Below are 8,213 nucleotides of genomic sequence, written 5' to 3'. Positions count from 1 at the left end.
GTCCATTTTTTATTAAAGAGAAAAAATATAGAAATTGAACGAGGATTAAAGTTTACGTATGCATCTTTCTCTGTATGTCAATAAAGGCAGTACATGTCGAGATTGTGAGCGATCTCTCGTCCGAGGCATTTTCTCGCGGCATTAAGACGTTTCACCGCGAGACGCGGGTTACCAGAACATATATTATCGGACAACGGGACTAATTTCATAGGTGCCAATAACCAATTAAAGGAACTATATGCTTTATTTAATTCTGACCATAAAAGTCTCATAAACAGATATACAAACGAAAATCGCATTTCTTGGCATTTTATACCGCCAGCTGCTCCCCGCTTCAGTAGATTGTGGGAATCCACAGTCAAACTTTTTAAGCATCATTATAAACGCGTAATTGGTGACTCTCTCTTCATGTTCGAGGAATTAAATACGTTTACAATCGAAATAGAAGGTATCCTCAATTCCCGACCTATAACCTCACTGTCATCCGATCCGAACGACATACTAGTACTAACACCCGCTCATTATTTAATTAGCAAACCACTAACGGCTCTTCCGGAGGGCAATATGCAATCTGTTCTAGCCAATCGGTTGTCAACGTGACAACATATAACAAAGGTATGATAAGATTTTTGGTCACGCTGGCACCTGGAATATTTGAACGAGCTTCAGAACCGGGTTAAATGGATCAAAAACGGACCCAAGCTCGACGTCGGAGCAATTGTCTTCATAAAGGATAAAAATCTACCCTGTACACAATGGGCACTTGGAAAAATTACGAAGCTATATCCAGGTGACGACGGAATCGCACGAGCAGCCGATATTAAAACCATCAAAAGCGAAACAAAAAGGACCACGAAATGTTTATGTCCTCTACCAGTTGACGAATGACTCGATCAATCAAATCATGCTAACACATATGCGAAAATGTAAAAATGCGACGTCTAACAATATAATTATCAGAATTGTCATGCGAGAAATTATACGAAATAACTTATAATTTATATCAATATGCGAGCGTGCGCGCAAATACAATAATACAACAATACAAGCGACATACGACTAATTGATCAGTATCCTCTCAACGAGGGGAGTATGTTGTGTACAAATGAGCGCTCATACACGAAATCGTTAAAATTATAAAACATGCGGCACACATACATACACGCGCACACATAGCGATATACCGAAGCCGAGCTACAACGGAAATATTGCGGACAGATTAAAGACGCGGCGACGCGCAAGTGCATAGCCTGCTACGCTAAGCGACATCCATTATATTTATGCGATAAATTTAAGCAATTACCGGTATCTAAGCGCATCGAAACGGTCAGAAACGCAAAAATCTGTTACAACTGTCTGAGATCTCATCGCAAGCGTCCGTGCAAATTCTTAAGCTGTACGATCTGCCAAAAATGTCACAATACTCTTCTGCGGTCCGTTCTACGTTAAGGAAAAGAAATTTCGAAATCGAAGGCGAGTAAAGTCGTACTTGTGTGTATTTATATGTATGACAATAAAGACGGTCCACTTCGAAGTGATTAGCGATCTGACATCTGACGGCTTTCTCGCGGAATGACGGCGATTCATCGCGAGACGAGGAATGCCGGAACGCGTATATTCCGATAACGGGACCAATTTTGTCGGCGCAAGCAACCAATTAAAAGAACTGTACGCATGCTTCAATTCAGAGAAACATAAAGATATTATACATAAAGCGACTGAACACCGCATTGCGTGGCACTTCATACTCCAGCAGCATCGCATTTCGGAGGGCTGTGGGAGTCCACGGTTAAATTATTTAAACACCATTTCAAACGAGTCGTAAAAGACTCACTATTTACGTTCGAAGAGCTGAACACTTTCGCTATTGAGGTTGAAGCCATCCTAAACTCTCGGCCTATTACTGCAATATCCTCAGATCCGAACGACCTATTAGTACTGACACAGGCTCACTACCTAATCGGCAGACCACTAACAGCTCTCCCAGAGGGCAATCTTTTCTCTGTTCCAGTTAATCGTTTGTCTGCTTGGCATCATATTGTGCGGCAAGATTTCTGGACTAAATGGAGTCTTGAATATCTGAACGAGCTCCAGATACGCAGCAAATGGGTGAAAGACGGACCAAGACTCGACAAGAAAGCAGTCGTACTCGTGAAAGACAAAAATCTACCATGCACTCAATATGGATGCTCGGCAGAATCATCGAAACGCATTCGGGTGAAGGCGGTATGGTACGAACTGTCACCATCAAGACTGCGAACGGAGACATAAAAAGAGCAGTCAAGTCTCTGTGTCCATTGCCGATCAAACGATAACAATGCGAAACGTTATATGTACTAAACTCATGAAGATAAGATCAATGCGCGATTCTTACTCATACGAACATTATTTAAAAAATAGCGAAACGTAACAATGATAACACAATAAATAACAAATTATTTTATCAAGGAGCGCACGAACCCGGTCGTGGCTCGAAACCAAGGTTTCTAGGCGTTGTTAGGTATCGACTCAAGGGGTCACTCTCCAGGCGTTGTCGAATAATTGGGAAGACAACAGTTCCGCAGAAATAACAATCGATCTTTCATGCGTAGTCGGTCCACTAAAGGCGATTGATCGAGTTCTTTCTCAACAGGGGGAGGATAGACCGACAGAAAGATCAAGTCGTGCACGACATGCGAACATACATACATACATACGCGCGCACGTACACATACGTGCGAACGGACAATGCGAGTCCAAATCCAGCGGTATATACAAAGGGCCACATGCAATACCGATGCGTAAACAACGGCCCCGAAACCGCGTTATCAACTGGTGACGCTTAAGATCTGAGTCGAGCCAATACGCTATCTTCCGCGAGCGACGGAATGGGGATAGCGGCCCAAACCGATCGACCAAAGAAGTTGTTGTTAGTCAGTCTTAGTACGAACGGCATAACTATAAGAATTAAAAGTTATAAACTACAGAATCCATTTTCTTGTATACAATTCGTAAAATATAACAGAGTTTACCACAAGTGTACACGGTGTTCTTTAATCACATCATACGAAGACGCGGTGTGTCGAACCCACAAGCCGGCACATCAGATACAATAAACAATTATATAGAAGTTATTTATTATAAATACAAAATTTTCTTTACTTTAATCACAAACACAAAGAATTAAATACAATTATTTTCATAACACACACACACACACATACGGGGTGGGGGTGCAAGGGGGGCCCTCCCCCTCCCGCACCCACCCCGTCCACCTCGCTTCGCGTAGAAAGTTGCAAACCCAAGTGAATTTTGCTTTGTCTTGCAACGTACATTGCACGTACGCCAAAAACGTCATAATACTCTTCTGCATCTTGACGGAGACGCGTCGGCAGACCAAACCAACATAAAAAACGCGGAAGGCGGTCAGTCCGCCTGACAATCCGAGACAACCGACGGCCGAATAAATTTTATTACAATGTTACGTAATGCGGCGCCACAATTGTTGACAAGCGCGATAGTTCACATACGCGATCACAAGAACAACGTGATACAATGCCGGGCTTTACTCGACACGTGCGCGACCGCCAATTTTATATCCGATCGGATCGCGAGACGTTTACACCAGCCTATACTAACACATTCTACGTCGATCGGTACCAGTAGCTAAGACCACCGTCTCAAACGGCATGCTGCGGATAACAATACAATCGATATATGATGATTTCAGCAAATCGTTAACTTGCTTAACAATACCCACCATCACAGAGTCGATTCCGTCGGAGGCTTTCCCGCGAGACTCGATTAACATACCGGCGAATATTAGATTAGCGGATCCTAAATTTCATTTGCCGCGACCTATTGATTTACTAATCGGATCTGGAGCGACATTATCCATGTTTTCGATAGGACAAATTAATTTATCGCGCCAAAGATACGACTTATATCTGCAAAAAACACGATTAGGTTGGGTAGTCGCCGGAAGGACGATATCGCAAATATCGTCGAACATCAATACGTGCGGTCTTATAAGATTAGAAACGCAATTGGAAAGATTCTGGGCAATCGTGGAAATCGCGACGGATAGTGCGACAGTCGAAGATGCATGCGAGACGCATTTTCAAAAAACCATCTCCCACGACGAACACGGACGATATATTGTTCTATTACTGCTATTCAATAAAAACAATGAACGTTTAGGCGAATTGCGAACGACGGCGCTCAAGCGCTTACTCTCATTAAAGCGAAGATTTCAAACAAATTCAGAAAATTTTCTTTACTTTAATCACGAACAAAAAGAATTAAATACAATTATTTTTATAACACACACACACAAGGTGGGGTGCAAGAAGGGGCCTCCGGCCTTCCCGCTCACGCATCCATCCCGTCCACGTCGCTTCGCGTAGAAAGTTGCAAACCCAAGTGAACTTTGCTTTGTCTTGCAACGTACATTACACGGCTAAAACCTTCTGAAGGTCAGTCAGAAGGGTGACCTTGACAACATATGTCAAGGTCATCGAGGCTGCCTCCCCTAAACGTAAGTGTTACTAAAATGTGTAATAAATGAAACTTTTTTTGTTAATAACTTTTTAATAAAAACGAGCGACGGCTAAAACCTTCTGAAGGTCACTCAGGAAGGTAACCTAGAGAACATATGTCAAGGTCAAGGTGATCGGGGCTGGATCTGCTAATGTCAATATTTACCGAAAAAATTAATCAAGAAGAAATTGAAAATAATAATGAAAGTAATAAAAACAAAATTGAGAAGGAAATTAAAAATATCGATAACTCAAAAATTTCCGGAAAGAGAAGTTATCAAATCTCTCCTAAAACTCTCGAAGATCCAACCATCCTCAGAAGGGGAAGTTACCAAACCTCTCCTGAAAAATTTAACTCCAAAATCTTCAGAGGTTACCAAGCCTTCCAACAGGGAGATAATTCTAGGATTTCGGAGGAAATTTTCCAAACCTCGACAGAAAATCCTAGCTCCGTCGATTACGAGGAGGGAAGTTACCAAACCTCACTACGTGATTCGACATAACCTATGAGGTAAGAAGTCGTTTATACTTCCCAGATCTTTAATTTACGCAGGTTGGATTATCTACAAAGTCGAATAAAATTAAATCAAAAACCTCTTACATTACAAAAGAAGAGCATCCTAAAAGAGCTCAAGAAAATAATTCAAATATAAAAAAATTTTCGAGTATTAGATACCAAAATAAACCGTCTTCAGAAGTTTCTTCTCTTTTATTATCTCAATCTCAAGAAATTATAGAAAAATCAAAAGCCATGCGCAAATCAAAACATAAAGAAAACCAACAAATCGAGGTTGAAAAATGTTTAATAATCACTGAGGAAGAAAAGAAAGATCGACTCACTGAAATTATACAATCATTAAAATTGGAACATTTAAACGGACTCGAGAGAGACAGCATAATAAAATTAATAACGGACAGTCAAGATAGATTCCATATTCTGGGAGAAAAATTAACTGCAACTCATGTGTTACAGCATAAAATACCAACCATAGACAATCAACCTATAAATACTCGACAATACCGCTTTCCTCAGACGCATAAGGAAAAAAATAAATAAACAGGTAGAAGACCTCGTTGAAGGAGGAATCATAAAACACTCACAGTCCCCATACAATACTCCCATATGGCCCATATATGGCCATCTTATTTTCCCGGGATGTTTAAAAAGTTTTAAAATGCGTTGACGTAACAAAGCCGTAAGAGATAACGTTACATTCGACGACACAAGACAGAAAAATGTCTGCAGAACAGAGACCTAATTTGTGTATTAGATTCTCAAATGTCACTTGGAGATATTGAAAAGATATACATATATTATATTTTGGATTATTTTTTTCTCGCTAAACATGTTTAAAAAGTCTTAACCTTTTACATATCGCTCAGACACTTGAAGCAAATTCAATTTCAATTTTTCAGATATCCATTAAACATTCTAAGCTAATATATATGGAGATTCTTTAAAATATCCTTTAAATACTCTTTCTTAGAATATTAAAATTATATAGAATTTGTCACTTTAAAGTATCTGTTACTTATCAGTATAGTAGATAAAGCTCCACCGTTTCAGTTTTCAATAATTTGTGATCCATTTTTTCTTGGATAATTAATCGATTCTTATTTACTACTAATTTATTTCTCGTTTTAGAAGAGCGCGTGAACGTGCACATCGATAGTAAATGTAAGACAAATTCCGAATGTATCCAGAATGCATTTTGCTTTTTTCAAAGAGTGTGTGTGTGCAATCCGTATTACTCGCTGAGTCCCGATAAATCGAGGTGCATCGCCAGTGAGTATTTGTGCTAGAAAATCTTTGTCGCACGAGGGACAAAACGGTGGTTACGCGAAAAGCACGTTATGTATATTGTTCGTCAAGAAGTAGTTTCTACGAGTAAATTAACTTCAAGACGCTGATGGCATGATAATTCGTGCTTTTCAAATTCTCCACATGTTTGCATAAAATCAGGGACAGAATTAGACACACAAGCTCTGTATCTACTAAATATGCTTGCACTTTTTCCATATTTGTTTTTACGTTTTGCCAATGCTTATTTCACGTTTTCCTGAATAACAAGAGTGCTTTTTTTCTTCTTTTTCTTCTTTTTATTTTTTCTTTCTTCTTTTCTTTTTTTTCTTGCTATCGGACTGAGCTGCGAGGATCATATAACGTGTCAAACTATACCGAATAGCGAATGCAGGCAAGGTAAATGTGCCTGCAAGAACGGTTTCTACTTAGACAATAGTAATTCGTCAAACTGCATTCCCAGTGAGTAATCGCATGATTTTGATCGTTATTTGCGAAGAACGAAGAGATGTCGAAAGTTACATCTTGTAACTTTGAGTTCCGCAAGCGGTTAAAAAAAAGCAAAAAAAATATACATATATTAAAGAAATATATATTAATAGTGTATATTGTTTTAGACTTTCTCCCCGAATGTTATCATGACAACGAGTGTTATATGGACGAGAAGATCTTGGAGTGTAAGAATGGTCAATGCGTGTGCAAGGAAGGAGAGCCGCGATGTGCCAAAGGTTAATTGCGCTGAATTATATCGTTATAAGCTAATTCGGCCAAGTCCGAGACTCTATTTCGAAACTATTTGTTTTTACCTCCTTTTCTTCTTCTCGCAGGCTCGCTTTTCACAACTGCCGGAACGATCGTAACAATCTTGTTGTTGCTCGAACGAATCGCTCAATAACGACTAACAATAATGAATATAATATATATTGATAGATATTGCATTCGTTTAATTTTACATTGATAATGATGAAAATACTACACAGGAACCTATTTCTTTAGATGAATTGAATGAAAAATCGGACAAAGACATTGAAAAGAATACTGAAAACTTTAAACTCCAATAGAACATGTAAAATCACACAAAAAACGAAAGCTCTCAAGATCGGATATTAATAATCAAATGGATGAAGTCTTAAAAATTTTAAAAACAGTGGCTGAGAAACCAGTAAAAAGCGATCCTCCCGAAAAAGATCAATGCATTCTATACACAGAATTACTTTGTACAAAATTAAGAAGTTAGATGAGAATCTCCGAGAAATTGCTATGTTAGAAATTGACAATTTATTATTTTCTTTAAAAAAAAATTCATTGTTACAACATAGCGGATGTTACTGTGATAATATTCTAAAATATAACTTTTCACAATCTTTTTACCCTAACAATGATCCATGGTCTTCAACGCAGATTAATTACCAGCAATTTAATGCAAGAAATTTTTCAAATTATTATTCGCAATGGTCTTCAGAAAATAATAATATTACTCGAAAAGAACATTCATCTGTTTCATTGTCTCATTCACCTTCAAATCTTATAATCCACCTCCATCACCATCTGTTGAGTCTCAGGATTCTGATATTTATTATCATAATCTTTAGAATTTATTTCTCTATTGCTTTTGTTACTTTAATAAATATATTAAACAATTTTAAAAAATATAATTACTCAAACAAAAAAATTATATAATTTGTTGCTGTAACGATGTTTGCATTCATTTCCTTTTTTTAGTTTATTATATCTATTATTTATTATTTTCTTTTAGTTTATACTTTTTGTTTTTTCGATAAATATTCGAACAGATAATATGCGCACAAGTACATTTCTCAACAAATAATATATATATATATTGTTACGTCAAACGGGATCGCGGCTCCTAAGAGTGGTCGGACCTTTCGCCTGAC

Source organism: Anoplolepis gracilipes, unplaced genomic scaffold (assembly GCF_047496725.1).
Source record: "Anoplolepis gracilipes unplaced genomic scaffold, ASM4749672v1 Contig18, whole genome shotgun sequence".
Taxonomy (NCBI): Eukaryota; Metazoa; Arthropoda; class Insecta; order Hymenoptera; family Formicidae; genus Anoplolepis; species Anoplolepis gracilipes.
The sequence above is the reverse complement of the archived record's forward strand: the minus strand, read 5'-3'. Positions refer to the sequence as shown.